At 45.4% G+C, this 20,187-nt stretch overlaps 1 long non-coding RNA gene across 1 annotated transcript; it reads left to right on the top strand.

Annotated features, from left to right (window-relative positions):
* The first annotated feature begins 1,323 nt into the window (after positions 1-1,323).
* LOC136553234 (uncharacterized) lies at positions 1,324-5,102 on the top strand. The gene is made up of 6 exons (XR_010783087.1): positions 1,324-1,795; positions 1,895-2,044; positions 2,724-2,813; positions 2,929-3,479; positions 3,950-4,057; positions 4,201-5,102. It is a non-coding gene; the product is annotated as an uncharacterized lncRNA (long non-coding RNA).
* The last annotated feature ends 15,085 nt before the right edge of the window (positions 5,103-20,187 follow it).

Below are 20,187 nucleotides of genomic sequence, written 5' to 3'. Positions count from 1 at the left end.
AATTCAAGCCATGCTCGAACATGCTCCCCCACGTAGATGGGGAGGTACTGGATGATAAAGTAGTCATCATCCACTCCTCTGGCTTCGACAGGCGAACTAGAAGTCTTTGAGCCATATACCAGGGTTTGTCTCCCCGATGTACCTGACGATGTTGGTGGGCGGTCGGAAGCGCTATGGGAACAACGCTTTCTAGATGCGACGACCAAAGGCCCAGTGGCCCTGGGCTGTCCGGGTTGGGGCTCCAGGTCATTTGGTCGACCACCATGCCTAGGGTGTATGTCCCCACACTCCTCGATGGTTAGGCCAGGGGCCCGCGCGCGCCTGTTTTCGCCGCCACTTGATGGACGTCATCATCGTGCCTGCCGTGGCATCGATTGTTGATGACGCTGCGAGCGTCACGATTCGTCCCGAGTTGTTCGTGCACAGGTGGTCGGTGTGGAGCGGGCGCCGGGTCAGGCTGCGGTGCAGCCGTGGCTTCCTACCCCACGGGCGGCAACTGCAGTGGTGAGTGGAAGGTGTGATTCGACTGGTGCGGCCCTAGTCCCCCGGTTGGGCAAGAGGCCACGAGCTGGTGTCGCGACGCGAAGCTCTCCGCCTGCTGAATTGCGACGGTCTCCATCAGCGACCGGAGGTTCTGGTGGATTATCTATTCCTGGGGGTCGACAGGCTCAGGTAGGCTGCGCAGAAGCATCGCCGCGGCAGTGATGTTTTGGCTAGCCCGAGCAAATTGAGGGCGGTCGTTCCCTCCGTACAGGATGTTATGCTGGACCTGACGGGCGCGATCCCGAGCGCCGCTTGCCGGGTTACGTGCATGTGGCGCAGCGTGCTGCGCCGAGCGCACCAGCGCAGGTGGCGGCTGGCTCTGCTGCCTTTGTCGTAACTCCTCGCCGTGCTCCTACGCACGCGCCAGGGTCTTCGCATAGGGTCCGCAGGGATGAGTCTGCAAAGACTCCACTACCACCGGTGGCTGTCCCAGGACGTCCGCCATAGCGCACTTCCGGTACAGAGGGTGGCCAGGTGCCACGACGTCGCCGATGCTGGAGCCGTCGTTTTCAACCTCATCATCGATGAGGTCGTGGAAGGAGGCGGGCCCCACGAACTCGGGCTTGAGAGGGGGCGCCGTCAGCATCCTTCGGAGCCCCCGCGCACACGCGTCCAGGGGGATGTGAAGCTGTAGGGGAACTGGTCGCACGACGGTCGTGGTGGGGACAACGAGGTTCCTTTGGAGAATTAACGGAAGGTGTTAAATAGTAAGTAAAGAACAGTATGTACATCACTCGTCGTGGAGTTTGAGCTCAGCATAAGTCCGAGGCGAAGCACGAGTGTCTCGACGTTGAGCGGCCTGAGGCCGGTGGAGGGCGCTCCCCCTCCAGGTGGACACCGGGACGAGCGCCTCCTCGCAGAGATAGAGTTCGTCGAGCTGGTTGACGACGTAGTCCATAATAGGAGAAAAATCTGGAGCAGCTGGAAGACGGCCACGTCCCAACGTTGTGGGAGCGTGCTCTTTTCCTATGCATCCCAACTCTTTTCCTCCTCCGCACGGTGCCGAGCGCCGCGTCGGGCCCCGCCCTCGGCCCCACGCCTCGGGAGCGCCGTCGTCGCCCCCGGCGAGGTTGCCGCTGCCGGCGAGCACCGCACCTGCCTCTCCGACCCCCTTGCGGTGGCCACCCGACCTAGGGTTTTGGCCCTTCCATGTGTGCTGCTGTGCTCGAGGAAACCCTAGCGCGTGGCCTCTTCCTCGCCGGCGGACACTGCGGCGGCTCAGCCCCGGCCCCCTCCCCCGTCCCTCGAGCCGGTGGGTCCCGACCTCATCGCCCAACATCGGCCTCCTGTAGCCCTCAGCTTCCTATCTCGACTCCATCTGACCCTCTCGTCTCATCTCTTCTCTTCATAGATCCGTGATCCTCCCAAGGGAATAGCAAGGGGAGGGGTATACTTGATTGGTTCAAGCCTAAGGGACGGCATGGGCGGTCAACGAGAGCGTTGTTAAATTACACTTTTCTCTACTGCAGATGTGGATGAGTTCGAGAATATAAAAAAAGGGGTGAGTTTTTGTGAAACAAAGATATCAAATTTGCCTCCTGTGATGATTGATAATTTGATGTGAAGAAATAGTTGCTAAGCAAATAACTCTTCCCCATGAATCATAGGTTTAGTTCGCTCGTCGAAAGTGCGGGCATTATTTACAGCATTAGTGTATTGATTTCATCTTCTGGAAAAAAAGGGTCTCCTTGTTTGATCCACATTGTGGACGTTGATGACCTTTATATATAATTTGCTGCTGCAATGGCACAACCATGATTTCAAATCCAAGCATTGGTACTGCATGTTGATCGATTTGTCAAATTTGAGTGATGTGTACGAATTACCTTTGAGAAATGCACTTGCATGTTGAATTGATAGGAAATAATTTTCATGTTTGTTAGTTCGATTGCACTATTGACTCTAACTATCTGAAGCAGGTCTCACAATAAGCAATAGTTTTATTTTTCTACCTCAACAAAAGTTATGTACAATCATGTCTAACGGTTCAGGGCAAAGTTGTATAGAATTTTTCAAAAAAAAAATTGTTCAAAGAACCTATGTCGGTTAATTCAGCGCCTATTTGTTTTGTCTCCATCTCCATCATCTTTGCTTCTCGCTTACAGTATGTAGCTCCAACCTTAAAATTTCATAAGACGCTCCCTGTTGCTGCTGAAATCATTGGCACAACTGTTTTCCAGAAATGATGCATGATGTAGCCCTAACATCTGCGGGCTTTGGCAAGTGGAAGGTGGTCACTCAAGTGTTTTGGTGCCTCTACTGACACATAAGTAAGTTCCATGTACATTTTCCATCAAGACATGCTTAGGATTTTACCGTTTCAAAGTTACTACAGTATTGAATAGAGTTACTAATGTTAGAATCGTGTCCTGTACAAATTTCAAGCCAGGGCAGTACCTTCCATAGCAGGCAACATGACGTGCAGGTTGATTGGTGGGTTTCCAGCTGATATGTTGCTGAATCAGGATATCTATATTATGAATCCAAATGTGTTTAATATATAATTTACTACTACAATGGCACAACCATGATTTGATTTAGACCATAAAGCATCGGCACTGTGAAAGCCATCTCAGGTGCATTCTTTCCTTGCCTACAATTATCACAACCTTTTTGGATTATTTTTCTATTGTTCTTACATAACATATGACGAGCTATGATGATTGGTATACCAAAAGAAGATCTACTATACCAACATAGTAAACATCTGTATATTAGAAATTGTCGGCAGCACCACCTTAATAGAGTTAGTAATCTATGGTTTTGTCTACGGTTCTATGTTCTCATGCATAAGTTTGGTTAATAATCAAGTTCAGATCACATTGTTTGCTCATGCCCATTATTTGTTAAATATTTTATACTTCTTTCTCCTTACAGGAATTTTCAGTGCTTGGTTAACACATGTGTATCCTTGCAAATCCTTCTAGGCAATTCAGGTTAGTAACAACCTGAGATATACCAATTACTCTATTGTTTTATTTTTCTCTATTTTTGTCCGTCTCCCATATGCTGATGTATGGACCTCTTAGGTTTCACTGAATGACCATATTACTTCCAAGGTTTTACCTTGTGTTCTGCACAGAAATTCTTTTTTTCATCTTAGGCTCCCTGTTGGCCTTATTTTCGTCAACCCATACTTAACGGACTTAAAATCTTAATCGTCGATACAGATATGTTCCGTTCGATGTATCTGTTGCTTCTTATATTCCGTTTTAATATGTTCTGCACACTTGCACAGCACGTTATTTGGCCAAAAAAAAGCATCTGTTTCTTCGTATATTCCTAACATAGATTTGGCTGGTGTCGTTAAAAGCCTATTTCCCCACTGTTTTTCTTCTTTTCTTGCTTTATGATTAGTGTAGACAACAGTCCGGCGTCATCTAACATCATTTGTTCCTACATTCAGATTCGCGAAAATTGCATCTGTCATCTTTCATTATGTCAGCCATGAATTTGTCCACGATATGTTCTGGAAATGCGATTTCCTGACTAGAAGAGCCACTGCAATGTCAAGGTATTTGCTTATTTCTTTCGTCCTTTTAATTTTCGGATTCATATATTGAATGCTCACTGTTACTGTTACCGATTGCATTCTTCCTTCCGTTGCCCAATGTAATCGACTCCTCTTGCCAATTGCTCCTTTTCATCTATGTACAGTAGACCTGGTCCATGAAGATTGAAGCAGTTATTTTGTAATTAAATCAATTTTCACTATGTTAGGACAAAAAAAAAAATGGGCTGACCAAATTCCATCCTCTAAAAAGGAAGCAGCCTGCAACACAAATGGAAGGCATTGGTGACCACCTTCTCTATACTTTATGACTTTTAAGCCTTTCTCTGTCAGCCATAAATTCAGGTACCGCTCCTCCCTCTTTCTTGTTTCTTTCCCATCATCTCAGCTTGGTTGGTTCCAATTGATCATTCCATTTACATTTCATCTAGCATTTAAACATCACGGTTGCTTTTCTATGATCCCTGACTAACTCTTTTTGCCTCAGTGGCATCCTTGTGTGACATCTCCGTGTCCTATATCCAAATTTAGAAAATGCTGGTCTTCTTATTGGTGCCCCAATTTTAAGCAAACCTTCTTATTGCTGCTGTGGTAGTGCCTGGTCCTAATTGTTTGGGAAAAAGAAGTGCACACATCTATGCTTCTATGACACAAAGCTAAAACAGTACCTGCCCGATGGCATAGGCGTAGGATTTAACCTCTTTCGGTTAAAAAAGAACTAGATCAAGAGTTCCTAATTCCTACCTCCTTCCTATGCCCTTGTGGTGTGGTCGTCGTGCTGCCTGAGTTCACGGTCCTATTTGATAACAGTAAAAATGCAGTCCAACTATACACCCACGTGCTCTGCAGATACTCATACCGCTTGATTAGTTGTAGCCAAAAGCTGGCAGGTAGCTGATGATAAGTGAAACTTAAACGTCTACATGCTGGAGTGCCATTGTGCCTCACAACACAGTCTCAGATTTCTTTACAGTTCAAGAACTAATAAACTATTAGATAACCCTTACCTATAGAACCTTTAAGTGTTCTTTTTAAAATGCATTGACCTAGGTACAGATCATGTCAGTTCCTATGAACAATAGGGTCCCAGCTTTCCTCTATTAGATTACTCAATTTTTCCTTCTCAGTTAGCCTACCTTCCATTGTGATTCGGATTTTTACCCTGGCTGTGGATCAACCCTGTTAGAACATTGCTTTGATACTGCCCCAGTTGCCGCTGCTAATCCTTGGTCAATTACTTACTTGCCTGATGAGGCTTGATTTAGCAGCAGCAACAACAACAACAACAACAACAACAAAGCCTTTAAGTCCCAAACAAGTTAGGGTAGGCTAGAGTTGAAACCCAACAGAAGCAATCAAGGTTCAGGCACGTGAATAGCTGTCTTCCAAGCACTCCTATCTAAGGCTAAGTCTTTGGGTATATTCCATCCTTTCAAGTCTCCTTTTATTGCCTCTACCCAAGTCAACTTCGGTCTTCCTCTGCCTCTCTTCACGTTACTATCCTGATTTAGGATTCCACTACGCACCGGTGCATCTGGAGGTCTTCGTTGCACATGTCCAAATCATCTCAACCGGTGTTGGACAAGCTTTTCTTCAATTGGCGCTACCCCTAATCTCTCACGTATATCATCGTTCCGAACTCGATCCCTTCTTGTATGACCGCAAATCCAACGCAACATACGCATTTCCGCGACACTTAGCTGTTGAATATGTCGTCTTTTCGTAGGCCAACATTCTGCACCATACAACATAGCAGGTCTAATCGCCGTCCTATAAAACTTGCCTTTTAGCTTCTGTGGTACCCTTTTGTCACATAGGACACCAGACGCTTGCCGCCACTTCATCCACCCTGCTTTGATTCTATGGCTAACATCTTCATCAATATTCCCGTCCCTCTGTAGCATTGATCCTAAATATCGAAAGGTATCCTTCCTAGGCACTACTTGACCTTTCAAACTAACATCTTCCTCCTCCCGAGTAGTAGTGCCGAAGTCATATCTCATATACTCAGTTTTAGTTCTACTAAGTCTAAAACCTTTGGACTCCAAAGTCTCCCGCCATAACTCCAGTTTCTGATTCACTCCTGTCCGGCTTTCATCAACTAGCACTACATCGTCCGCGAAAAGCATACACCAAGGGATGTCCCCTTGTATGTCCCTTGTGACCTCATCCATCACTAAAGCAAACAAATAAGGGCTCAAAGCTGATCCTTGATGTAGTCCTATCCTAATCGGGAAGTCATCCGTGTCTCCATCACTTGTTCGAACTCTAGTCACAACATTGCTGTACATGTCCTTAATGAGCCCGACGTACTTCGTTGGGACTTTATGTTTGTCCAACGCCCACCACATAACATTCCTTGGTATTTTATCATAAGCCTTCTCCAAGTCAATAAAAACCATGTGTAGGTCCTTCTTCTTCTCCCTATACCGCTCCATAACTTGTCTTATTAAGAAAATGGCTTCCATAGTTGACCTTCCGGGCATGAAACCAAATTGGTTCATAGAGACCCGCGTTATTGCTCTCAAGCGATGCTCGATAACTCTATCCCATAGCTTCATAGTATGGCTCATCAACTTAATTCCTCGGTAATTTGTACAACTTTGAATATCTCCTTTATTCTTGTAGATCGGTACCAATATACTTCTCCTCCACTCATCAGGCATCTTGTTCGATCGAAAAATATGGTTGAACAGCTTGGTTAACCATACTACAGCTATGTCCCCGAGGCATCTCCACACCTCGATTGGGATACCATCCGGTCCCATCGCCTTACCTCCTTTCATCCTTTTCAACGCCTCTCTGACCTCAGATTCTTGGATTCTCCGCACAAAGCGCCTATTGGTGTCATCAAAAGAGTCATCCAACTGAAAGGTTATGTCCATATTCTCACCATTAAACAATTTGTCAAAATACTCTTGCCATCGATATCGGATCTCATCCTCCTTTACCAAGAGATGCTCCCTTTCATCCTTAATGCACTTAACTTGGTTGAAGTCCCGTGTCTTTCTCTCACGAACCCTAGCCATCCTATAAATGTCCTTCTCTCCTTCCTTCGTACTCAAATGTTGGTAAAGATCCTCGTACGCTCTACCCTTTGCCACACTTACAGCTCGCTTTGCAGTCTTCTTTGCCACCTTATACTTCTCTATGTTGTCCACACTCCTGTCATGGTACAAGCGTCTATAGCATTCTTTCTTCTCCTTAATAGCCCTTTGGACTTCCTCGTTCCACCACCAAGTATCTTTAGCCTCACGTCCCCTTCCTTTGGTTACTCCACACACCTCTGAGGCTACCTTCCGAATGTTGGTTGCCATCTTGTCCCACATATTGTTTATGTCGTCTTCTTCCTTCCAAGAGCCTCCTTTGATAACCCTTTCCCTAAATACCTCTGACGTCTCCCCTTTCAGTTTCCACCACTTTGTTCTTTCAATGTTAGCTTGTTTATCCCTACGGGCACGCATCTGAAAACGAAAATCTGCCACCAAAAGCTTATGTTGAGAAACAACACACTCCTCTGGTATCACCTTGCAATCCAAGCACGCTCGTTTGTCCTTTCTTCTTGCGAGGACAAAGTCAATCTGACTACAGTGTTGTCCGCTACTGAAGGTCACTAGATGAGATTCTCTCTTTCTAAAGAAAGTGTTGGCTATCATCAGGTCAAAAGCTATCGCGAAGTCTAGAGCTTCCTCCCCCTCCTGATTCCTACTACCATACCCAAAACCTCCATGAACTGCCTCGAAACCTGCGCTTGTAGTACCTACATGCCCATTAAGATCTCCTCCTATAAAAAGCTTCTCACTACTAGGTATAGCTCTAACCAGGCCATCTAAGTCTTCCCAGAACTATCTCTTAGCACTCTCGTCGAGGCCTACTTGGGGGGCATACGCACTAATAACGTTCAAGACCATATCACCAACGACAAGCTTGACTAAGATAATCCTATCTCCTTGCCTTCTCACTCCCACCACACCATTCTCGAGGCTCTTATCAATCAAAACTCCTACTCCATTTTTATTCGCGACTGTCCCTGTATACCAAAGCTTGAAACATGTATTGTCCACCTCCTTCGCCTTCTGACCCTTCCATTTAGTCTCTTGAACGCATAATATATTTACACGCCTCCTAGTCGCGGTATCAACTAATTCTCTTAACTTACCTGTAAGTGACCCTACATTTCAACTACCTAAATGGATCCTAGTTGGTTTGACTAGCTTCCTTACCCTTCGCACCTGTCGACTCTGATGCGAAGACCCTTGCTCATTTTTCACTACACCCGGGCGCCGATGTAGCGCGCCACTAAGGAAGCGACGACCCAATCCTTGGTTACTTGACACCATGCCCAGATCACGACACGGCGTGTCACGGGGGGTGACGACCCGGCCCTTGCCCATTTAACACCATACCCGGGTTCCGATATGGCGCGTCGCTAAGAGGGTTACGCCCCAACGATTTTCTTTCGGGTTTCATCTCCATTTAAGTGGCTAAGTTTTTACATTGGCTCGCCACGCCTAACACAACCCTCCTCCTTTACTAGGGCTTGATTTAGCAAAAAAAAAGAGAGCATTATTAATGTAGTAATCTCATCGAGTCAGGTCGATAAATGTTCATATCAGTTTTGCTTACGTTACAGCCTGAATGTTCTTTTACGTTGTTATGGTTCCATAGCGTAATCCCATCTGTGCTGATTTTTATGCCCCACCAATACAGATATAACTTATATTCCCCTTTCTTGCTGCTAATCAGTACCAACTTTTTTGCCATTCCACTTATCTTCCCAACATACACCAACAACTCATTAGGTGGTTAGCTCAAACTTAGTTCTGTGTCCATTTTCATCGAGTTTCCTGACCATGCAGTTGTTGCTTGTTGCACCAGGCGACGCCGGCCGGCATGTCTGCCTCACCATTTTGTGACGTGTGGAGGATCCTGCTTCCCGCCTTGAAGATCCTCATCGTGTGCTTACTATGTCGGTCTTATAGGCCTTGGAAGGGTTTCAGACTACGACCGAAAAAGAAAAAAACAAACCCTCCTGTCTAGGAACCATGTCTCGCCCGACCTGATCTTTGTATATTATTAGAGGCTTTTACATGTGTGCCATTAAAAAAGTTAGTAATTACACGTAAGCCATTAGAAAAGTTGACCGCAGACAGGTGCCACTGCTCTAAACTTCTTTGTCTTACATGTCATTCCGTTCGTGTTTTGTTTGGTTTTCGCCGTTTGGTAGCCTTTACAGGTGGGACCGTCAATAAAATTGTCCATATTATCCTTAGGACTGAGGAGACCGTGTTGACCTGACCAAACCCAACATCATCATATTCTGATTTGAGCCCCCAAAGACAGAGTAGCATTGACTAAGTGTATCTTCCATAGAATTGAATCATTGACCAGACACGAACCGTACCAGGCTGGACGTAGGTAGCGAGTCCAAAGTCAGCGAGCTTGATCGGCGATGAGGGCGACTTGCTGACGAGGAGGATGTTCTCGGGCTTGAGGTCCTGGTGCACGATCCCTTTGCTGTGGCAATGCGTGACGACCTCCAGTATCACACTTTTTAGTTTAGAAATCATGTTTTTCAAATGTCCTTTTTGTTTTAAATACACTTATGAACAGTAACACGCTAAACCATGCTCTGATGCCAGCTGTAACAGAACCGACCAATTATACGAAATTAAGTAAGAAAATCATCCGCCAGAGCAGACGATTTAGCAAACTTAAGCCCGTATAACCCGGTAGTCCATGAAATCACGAAGAATTTTAAACCAACTCACATACCAGCCAAGATCGTAATAAGTTTAGCGGTCACCATCACATATTACAAAAAAGTTCGCATCACAGATACATCAGAGTTTAAACATAGTTATTACAAAACGAGTTCAAATAGAAGTAGTGGAAGTCATTTGTTCAAAACCACACACACTCACACGGAGTTCAAATACAGTGCCAGCTAATGATCATCTCCAACAAAAGCATCAGACGAGACGTAAGGAATGACCATGCCCATGGTCCTAAGCATCACCCATCGTAGGATAAAGACAGTTGATACAGTAGCCGTAATACATCTGCCCATCTGCAACAAGTGGGAATAAAACCCTGAGTACGAGAAGGTACTCAGCTAGACTTACCCGACATAACCGAAAATAAAGTGACACCAAGGATTATGAAGGGCTTTATAGTAGGGTAGCTGACTCATTTGCAAAAAGAGGCATTTTAGTATTTCAAGAACCTTTCTAAAAGCATTATTGTCAAGTTAATTATTATTAACCTGTCGACTACATTTGCACCTATACTAGAGCAAGCATGTGATTAAGCAAATAATGATAACCAATGATCATTAACAACTTCCATAATGTCATATTCATTATAACTGTCCAAGTGTTCCATCAACATTACTACGATGAAGTCACTCAAGTCAAGTGCTCACTATCCAGGAGCGATGACGATTCGAATCGATTTCTAACCAGCTGGTGATTTATTCCTTACACAAACCTCACTCACCCGCTAAAGTGAGGTATCGGTCACCGAGTCAACTATCCAGGAAAATCTCGAGTTTGCCAGGAACCACATGTACCCGGGGGCCGACCGACTGCCCTTTGGTCTTATCATCGCGCCCCCGTGTCCTACCACACCTGCTCCGGTACAGTGCGCTACGGGCAATCTACTCGGCCCGGATAATCTCCCAGCTTCGCGGTCGAAAGGTACTTTATTCGGCCAGCTAAATGTAAGGCATGCGTTCAACATGACTCGAGGCCCAACAACGGTCGGTCCTTAATCGACACAGACGGAAAGCACTACAGTCCAAAACTCTGTAAGTCTCCGTCCGGTCTCAACTTCAATTAACACTTAGTTATACCATGACTATATAGTTCTCCAAGCAGATCCAGGTAACCACCTATAGCTCGCAGGTGACAAGAAATCACCCGACTTCTACTGGTCTAAGCCAGCTAAGCATTGACTCGACTGCGGATACCAGGGTAACAAGGATATAGTATAACAAAGGTAGACAAGGTATAATGCAGCAACGGTTGCAAACAACTCCTGAACGTAATGCATCAATTAAAGTAAAGCATTTAATTAATAATTGCAAACTCGGGGAGAAAAATGCTCTAGGGCTTGCCTCTCTCGAAGAAGCTCGGGCGGTGATCGGGGCACTCCGGAAGTTCCTCAACGTCCTCCTCGTCTGCTTCGGTCACTTCCTGCGGCTGCACCTCGAGCTGCTCCTCGGGCTCCTCAGGTATGACGACTGGGCTCTCGGTTTGCGATCCTGTATGATGCAGATGCTTAAGTGCTTATGCAAAAAGGTACATCGGATGAAATGAACACAATAGATATGCTTGGATGCAAGGTAGTCAACATCATCCAAGAACATGTACTACAAGCACATGTCATCTACTGCATTCTCTTCTACTACTAATATGCTAAGTCAACACATCTCATTAAATGCTTCAAAGATACACCAAAGCTTCACTAATTTCTTAATCATGCACAAAGCAACATTTGATTAAACCCTAATTAATAATAGGTTTGAATAGCAACATCTATTTTTATAGCTTAGAAAAATCTTAGAAAATTACCATAGCACAATACTACCCTAAGTAGTCTACCATCATATTTTTATGGCATTTGGATAAGTGGAATAGCCTACACAAAAATGACAAGCTATGGCATAATTATGAACATGAAAATACTTTGTATTATGAAGTGTCAAACAACAGATGTAATATTTTTCCTATGTTCTATACAGTAAATAATCAATGCACAAAAATTATCACATGCATGTTTTATACAAATTTTGCTCTCTAGCAAAAATAACAAAAATCAGCCATTAAAGGCACTTGAACTACACCTCACAATTTTTCTACAGGACATGCATGTAATATATTTTTTCCTACGAAGTACATTACACAAGAAGAGTAACAAACTTGGAAGCATATTTTTCTGATACATATAGGTTTTACTACATATTTTATAAGATATCAGCAATATCAAGAATTAAATAAAGCTCTACGGAAAAGTATCTCAAAAATGACATGCAATATTTTTATCATGTAGATCTGGTGACAAGGAACACAACAAAATTTGTTTCAACAAATTTGGAGCCACAATGAGTATACAAACATTTTTCAAAGTATTTCTCTTCCCAAATAATAAAAGAAAAACCGAAAACATATTTTTCCTATTACTACTGGGCCGGCCCATGGGAACGACTGGCCCACGGCCGATTTCGGCCTGCGCAACCGAGCGGAGGAAAGACGACGGCCTGGCTTGGGGCTCCGGCCCAAGGCCGACCTGGCCCAGCAAGGCCGAGGCGAGACGGCCACGCCACGCCACGTCGGCGTTCCAGGCGCCATGGCGGTGCGGCCACTGTTAGCGGGCCGGCGGGCCGTTGCCGGCCATGTCCCGGGCAAGCGGGCGGTGCGCGCTGGGTCCGCAAGAAGATGGCGAACCCGAGCAGGTCACCTCAAGGGATAGGAGAAGGGACGGGGGAAGCTCTTCCACGCGAGGGTCAAGCGCGGCGGCGCCATGACCGACGGCGGCGAAAAACGCCAAGGCAGCTGTACCTTGCTCAATGGTGTCCCTACAGCAGAGCACCAGGTGCCGGGGAGCGAGGCGGAGATGACGTGTGCTCGATTGCGGGCAATGGTGGGACCACCGGCGGCCAATTTCGCCGGCGGGGGCTGCGGTGGCGACTGGCGGCGCGAGCAGAGCTCGGTGCGGGGCGAGGCAGGAGATGACGCAGCGAGGGAGAGGAAAATGAGAAGTGCTGGGAGAAGCGGAGCTACGGTGGCTTGAAAACGGGCGAGGCGCGTGCTCTGCGGGGGCCACAGGGACGCCACCCGGCCGGCGTCGCCGGCATGCGCTCGCCACGCGGCGCGGGCATGCCTGACGCGGTCGGACGCGTACGCGCGCGCGGGGGAGAAGGAAGACAGCGCGTGGGGTGGGCTGGGCTGAGGCGAAGGCGCGGGCGCGGGGAGGATCGCTGGGCCAGCTTCGGCTGGTGGGCCAGAAGTGAGGCGGCGGCCCGTTAAAAGAGAGAAACAATTTTTCAAATTCTATTTTCAATGAATTTTCAAATATCAGTTTTCAAGTATCATTTTGAGCAAGAAAATGACTTCTTTTGAAAATAGCCCAAAAATAAAAGTTGCTTAGAATTTAATCCTCTACAACTTTGCTTTAGGGACCAACTAAAAATTTTGCATAGATTTTGAATTGGGAAGCAAAAGCTAAATAGAGAGGATTTTTTTGACCCTTTCCAAAAATAATTTCAAAAGCATATTTTGTCAAAAGTTTGAATACAAACTTTGCTCCAAAAATTGTGCTAAATAATTCTAGATGATTTACAATTATAGCCAAACATGTTTTATTAACCTAGCAAGCATAATTAGGGCAAGATAACTCTAAACAAGTGTATGCAACATTCATGTTTCACGAGCATGTTTCATATGTTTCGAATCATGGTTTCAGTTATTATTTACATGATTAGGCATGTATGATTAGGATGCTTGATGATGCATAATATGCATGATTTGTAGTGCCTAAATGCTTGCATAACACCGGGGTGTTACAGCCCTCCCCCCTTGTGAAAATCTCGTCCCGAGATTTGGGTTACGAACCATTTGTTATAAAAATCTTCATAAGCTTTTTGTAGATATTCTCCCGTTTCCCAAGTTGCATCTCGCTCATCATGGTGATTCCACTAGTATCTTGTATGTTTTCACCACACTATTCCTGAGTAGCACGTTCTTTAGTGTCTAACACACGGACCGGTTGCTCACGATACACCAAATCTGATTTGAGTTTGATGCCTCGAGGTTCTATTCTTTTCTCCGGAACACGCAAACACTTCTTGAGATGTGATACATGGAAAACTGGGAAGACGGTACTCATTGTCTCAGGTAACTCTAACTTATAAGCTACTGGACCTCTTCCTTCCAAGATCTTGTATGGTCCGACGAATCTAGCGGCAAGCTTTCTCCGGACTCCAAACCGTTTCTTCTTCATTGGCGTGACTTTCAAATAAATATAGTCACCAACTTCAAACACAAGGGGGTCTCCTTCTTCTGTCTGCATAACTTTTCTGACACGATTGGGCTGGCTTCATATTTTGTTGAATAATATGAACTTTCTTCTCGGCCTCTTCTACAAAGTCAATGCCATAATACCTTCTTTCTCCTGGCTCGACCCAATTCAGTGGTGTTCTACATTTTCTGCCATACAAAGCTTCGAATGGAGCTATCTTGATGCTTTCTTGATAACTATTGCTGTAAGCAAACTCAGCTAATGGTAACCATGACTCCCATGATCCCCTAGAAGACAACACATAGGCTCTTAACATATCCTCTAGAACAACATTCACTCGTTCAGTCTAACCATCTGTCTGAGGATGATAAGCGGTACTACGAATCAAACTAGTTCCTAAGCCTTTGTGCAAATGTTCCCAAAAGTGAGCCGTGAACTGTGGCCCTCTATCAGATACTATAGTCTTTGGTATACCATGCAACCTCACAATTTCTGCAATATACTTCTCGGCATATTGAGGTGGTCGATAAGTTGTCGTGACAGGTAGGAAATGAGCGGTCTTGGTAAGACGATCCACAATCACCCAAATCGAATCATGTCCCTTTTGAGTAGTGGGCAATCCTGAGATAAAATCCATACTTATATCATCCCACTTCCAACTAGGTACGGACAAAGGTTGCAACAAACTGGTAGGTTTCATATGAATAGCTTTCACTCTACAACACGTGTCACATCTGGCAACATATGCTGTAACTTCTTTCTTCATTTTGGTCCACCAATAACGAGGTCATAGTTCTTGATACATCTTACTACTTCCCGGATGGATAGATAGCTTAGAAAGGTGAGCTTTATCCATGAGTTTATTCCTAAGCTCTCGATCTTTGGGAACCACAAGACAGTCATCAAACCACAACACGCCCTGTTCATCCACTTTAAAGTGCTTAGACAACTTTTCTTTTATTTTCTCTTTGATGTGGAATATTCCCTTGTCTATTTTTTGGCCTTCTATTATCTTACTCTCCAAAGAGCAACTAATCTGAATACTATGTAACACAGCAGGATGCATCAGATCGAACCCATCTTCAAGTAATGGCTGCACATTCAAGCAATGTGACTTTCTGCTCAAAGCATCTGCCACTACATTGGCCTTTCCAGGATGGTACTGCACATTCAAGTTATAATCTTTGATCAATTCCAACCACCTTCGCTGTCTCATGTTCAGCTCTGGTTGGGTAAAGATGTACTTAAGACTCTTGTGATCTGTGAAAATATTGCACACATTACTAAGTAGATAATGTCTCCAAATTTTTAGGGCATGCACAACTGCAGCAAGTTCAAGATCATGTGTCGGATAGTTGCCCTCGTGCTTTCTCAATTGACGCGAGGCATAAGCAATGACTCTTCCTTCTTGCATAAGAACACAGCCCAATCCAGTTTTCGATGCGTCGCAAAACACATCAAATGGTTTCTCAATATCTGGCTGTGCTAGAACAGGAGCAGTGGTCAATAGTTTCCGCAAGGTGTGGAAAGCTGCTTCACACTCCTCTGTCCACACGAACTTGTGATCTTTTTGTAGCAGACTTGTCATTGGCTTGGCAATCTTCGAGAAGTCCGGTATAAAACAATGATAGTAACCGGCTAATCCTAAGAAACTTCTAATCTCAGGAACTGTGGTCGGTGCCTTTCAATCCATAACCTCTTGCACCTTACTTGGGTCGACTGAAACTCCATTTTCTGACAGAATGTGACTAAGGAAAGGAACTTTCTTCAACCAGAATTCGCATTTGCTAAACTTAGCATATAGCTTATGATCTCTAAGTCTGGTCAAGACAATTCTTAGATGCTCTTCATGATCCTTCTCATTCTCGGAGTACACCAGAATGTTATCAATGAACACAACCATAAACTTATCCAATTCGAGCATAAAAACTGTATTCATCAAAAACATAAAGTATGCAGGAGCATTTGTCAAGCCAAAGGACATGACAAGATACTCATACAACCCGTATCTGGTGGAAAATGCGGTTTTTCGGTATATCTTGGGGCCTAATCTTGATCTGATGATAACCAGATCTCAAATCTATCTTTGAGAACACTTTAGCCTTGGCTAACTGGTCAAACAGAACATCAATATGAGGCAAGGGATACTTATTCATTGATGGTTACAGCGTTAAGTGGCCTATAATCTACGCACATTCTCAACGTGCCCTCTTTCTTCTTCTTCACAAACAAGGCGGGACATCCCCATTCAGACTTGCTTGACTGGATAAACCCCTTTTTCGATAACTCTTCTAGTTGCTTCTTCAGCTCAACTAATTCATCCGGAGGCATCCGATAGGGTCTCCTTGAAATTGGAGCTAGTTCCGGGGATTAACTCAATTCCAAACTCAATATCCCTATCTGGCGGAAGACCAGGTAGCTCATCCGAGAATACATCCAGAAACTCACACACTACCAGGAATCTGATAAATAGGAATAACTTCAGTAGCACATGTCACACTTATAAGGTCTGTTCTCTGAGGCAATGATACTTGGAAAGTACCCTCGCCCAAGGGATCCTTAAGGGTAAGTACCCGACTTCCTGTATCTATAACTGCTCCTCAATCCTTCATCCAATTCATCCCTATAATGACATCCAGAACTAGTTCAGGCATAACTATCAAGTTCACTCGAAACTTTCTGCTACCTAATTCAAGGGTTGCCCCTCGAACCATCCGATTGGTCAAAACATCAGCCCCTGCTGAACTTATACGGTAACCATAACCCAATTCTGTGCATAGTTGTTCATGTTTCCAGTGCAAATGCTTGACTCATAAAAGAATGCGATAATCCAGAATCAAATAGAACAACCGCAGGGTTTTGGTTGACAGGAAACTTACCAGCGGTTATGGGCTCTCCCTCAGGAATCTCATCCACAGTCGTACTATGCACCCGAGCATTATAGGTCTGCTGCTTCTTCTTGGGCGGATAGGGACAGAACCTAGAGAAGTGGCCGGGTTGGTCACAATTGTAGCAGGGTCCCCTTACTGTACCAGTAGATCCCACATCTCCTTTGGAACTGCCCTGTACCACAGTTGCGGCTGCCTTGTTAGACTGTACTGCCATCTTGTAAGGCTTCTGTGGTCCCCTGAAATTCTGACCTCTCTGCTGAGGTGGCCTGAATCTAGCGCCAGGTGCAGATGGACGATAGGGAGGACGACCTCTCGTAGGTGCTCTTGCTTGGGACGGACCACCTTCTAGGGCTCTCTTGCGAGTCTTGGCTACAGTGCTGGCGTTGTTGTTCTTTTCCTGCTTCAGACAATCACTGATGAAGTCATTGAATCTGGCGCGGGTGTTGGTACCCACATGCTTCATCATCTTTGGATTGAGTCCTCTCTTGAAACTAGCGATTCTCTTAGCATCGGTGTCAACCATGTCGGGAGCATAACGACACAAGTTGTTGAAGGCATGCAAATATTGCGTCACGGTTTTGGTGCCCTGATTCAACGCCAAGAACTCTCCCAACTTCATCTCGGTCAACCCGGGTGGAATATAAACTCCACTGGAAGGCCTCAGCGAACTCTCTCCACGTAATCTGAGCATTTGGAGGGAAGGTTGTGCGATGGTGCTTCCACCACATTCCCGCTGGTCCTTGCAACTGATATGCAGCATACTCAGTTTTCAATACCTCAGTCATCCTCAACACACGGAATTTATCTTCCATAGTGTTGATCCATTCTTTAGCATCAAGTGGTTCTGTTGCTTCCTTAATATTGGCGGCCTGGTGTCCATAAAATCTTTGAAGCTGCTATACTGATTCACCCCAATGCCACCACCCTGATTGTTATCGCGTTGAACATTGTTGGCGATGGTACGCAGAAAATCCTCTATGTTTTTCTGGGACTGTTCCGTGTTGCACTGACTCCCGAGCAACTGTGGGAGGAACACCTCTGGGGTAAACGGGGGAGGAGGTGGCAAATGCAGTTCATGGGGGGGGGCTCATTGTTGTTGATGTGATTTCCACCACCACCATCGGTCCCAGCACCATTAGCACCGGTCTCAGCGGCCTCATACGTGGTACGGTGAGTATTTGTCATCTGCATATTTCAGCAACAAGTAATGATTGAGTGAAGCTATAATAATTGTGAGTGAAGGAAAAATTATGTCAGTACTGAATTTACTGGAGAGAATAAATTCATACAATAAAACAGAGGCACAATAATTACATCCCAATTAAAACAACATCACTAATTAAATTACTTCAAAAGCAAACATCGCATCCATACAACCAAATTGCCAGCATACATACACTGGACTTTTATGCGTTCAGATATCGCATTACTAGTCAAGTTCCAATCACATGCCAAGTCTCATAAGTTCGAAGCAAGATACATTAGGTTACATGCCAACAAAAGAAAGGTCATCACGACAGGACCTAAACATTAGCGCAAGGCAACTAGCCTACTCCTCGAGGCCGTCGTCGGGGTCGGAGACGTCACCATCGCCCCCAGGTGAAACTACAAGCTTGTCCTCATCGTCGTCGTCGATGTCCATGCCAGTGGCGTCTGGAGGAGCATATGGGCCAACCCCATTATAGAGCGTGTGAAACTCCTCATGCAGGTTGACGTTGTACTCCTCTAGCTCATCGACCCTCTGCAATAGAAGGTCCCTCTCGTCCTAGGCTTCATTCATTTCCTGAACCAACTGTCCAATCATGCGGTCTATATTGTTGTTGGCCTGAGTCAACGTATGCACCCGCTGCATAGCTTTATCACCTCTCTCTACCGCCTAGTCCCGCTGTAAGCTCATATCAGCCAACTGCTCCTGCAAACTAGCTATAGCATGTGCCTGCTTCTTCTTCTGCTTTCTTACCTTGAGCTTATCGTGACTATGTAAGCCAGTCAAAGTCCAGTAGGTACTCTCAAGACCCTCATACACTCTGATGGCGGCGAACATAGCACTCATAGCATGGTTGTCGCTAGCCTGTCCCTTAGCTGGACCCTAACCAAGGCACTTCCCTGAGGCTGAACCCAAATAGCATCACGAGGATCATCCCTAGGAAAGGTGCCAGCTAGAGCTGCTGCAAGCTCACTGGGAAATCTACTCATGATATCCCTGATGACATGGAAAGCTGCTCCCTCTGCACCCTCAACAGGAGTGCGGCCCTCAAACTCCAAGTGCCAACCATCCCACTCTAGAGCATCACCGAGAGCAGGAACCGTGATCTCTACCACTGCAAGTCCATCTTCTGCTAACTGGCTCTCATTCCAAGAGTACACCGGCTCTTGACCCTCTGGGTACCCCACATCATGGAGCACTCTCCAAAGCAAGGTCGGCATGCCAAACTCGCTCAAGAACGTGTCTGTGGTGCGGTGCTCCCTTAGGGCCAACGGACGTCGAGGTGCTCTTCCTCCGGTGGACTTACGGGCGGTTTGCTTTGTGCGGGCCATCTTTAGCAAAATTTCTTTTATTACCCCGTGGGAATATATTTTAGGTGATGCAACTTTTATCAAAATGAGATAATCAATTTATAAGGGGAGGAATGCATGACATGAATGAAAATGCACAAGTAATATGATGTATGTACGTGCCGTACGTTCTCACAAACTTATGAAATAAATAATTTCTAGCGACGAATTCGGTGGCATACAAACGATCTCTCAAATACGTATCTAATACGTTCTACACGATAACGTTGTTATGTACCTGCAGAAGATTCATTTCAGCCTAATTCCCAATGAATGCACAAAAGCAGTAAATTTTATCTACACGCTCTACATGAATCCCCAGATACGTGTACAACGGTAGTAACTACCCGAACCATCATCCTATTGACGGCATCGCCTCAACGGATGGAATACCCATTCATAAGATACCTTTGTAAAACATGCGTAGAACATGTAATTACTCCAGCATCATATAAGCATTCACCCTAGATTGGCGGTGTATCCGATCACGCTCTCACAACTCACACTTACCGGGGCGTAGAGGCAAATGATCTATACACTACCACTCAAACAAGTGACACTCATACAATAGCACACCGTATGAGCGATGAAAGAGAAATATGATGCAAGAACCCCAAGTCAGTACTTAATTAAGCCACCTAGAGTCCTTAACTGGGCATAAAGGAT

This window comes from Miscanthus floridulus, chromosome 5, assembly GCF_019320115.1.
Source record: "Miscanthus floridulus cultivar M001 chromosome 5, ASM1932011v1, whole genome shotgun sequence".
In the NCBI taxonomy this organism is placed as follows: domain Eukaryota; kingdom Viridiplantae; phylum Streptophyta; class Magnoliopsida; order Poales; family Poaceae; genus Miscanthus; species Miscanthus floridulus.
The sequence above is the reverse complement of the archived record's forward strand: the minus strand, read 5'-3'. Positions and strand labels throughout refer to the sequence as shown.